The sequence below is a fragment of the Branchiostoma belcheri genome, unplaced genomic scaffold (assembly GCF_001625305.1).
Source record: "Branchiostoma belcheri isolate BF01 breed outbred unplaced genomic scaffold, Haploidv18h27 scaffold182, whole genome shotgun sequence".
NCBI lineage: Eukaryota > Metazoa > Chordata > Leptocardii > Amphioxiformes > Branchiostomatidae > Branchiostoma > Branchiostoma belcheri.
In genome coordinates, this window is record NW_017803291.1 from 171,419 (window position 1) to 171,876 (window position 458).

The following is a 458-nucleotide window of genomic DNA, read 5'->3' on the forward strand; positions in this document are numbered from 1 at the left end:
AAAAGTAGGTGAAAGGTGTCCCATTAAAACCCCATGCAGAGCCCAAATTATTCATAACTATTTTTCTATGCACAAACTGCAAGTTAGTAATAATCCACTAACGTGAAGTGGGACAATTAGCATTATTCACATGATAAATCAGTTAAATCTCTTTGAAGTATACTCAAAACCCCCATACAGAGCCTTTATCACTTCCTTTGCATTTATTTTAGGAGTCATCATGCCCCTGCATACTTCTGATTCAAAAAGACAATATTCTAGTCAATTCCTTTTGAATTAGGCTAGCGAAATTGCTTGATTTATTGTTTTTCAGAGGCTAAAATACCCCATAATTAGCCTCTTCCCACGACTCACAATATTTAGATCCCAAATAAACGACGATTGTTTCTTAATGAATAGATGTTCCTCTATTCAGAAAAATCAAAACCAATCCAAACAAATGCAGATAGTGTGACAAA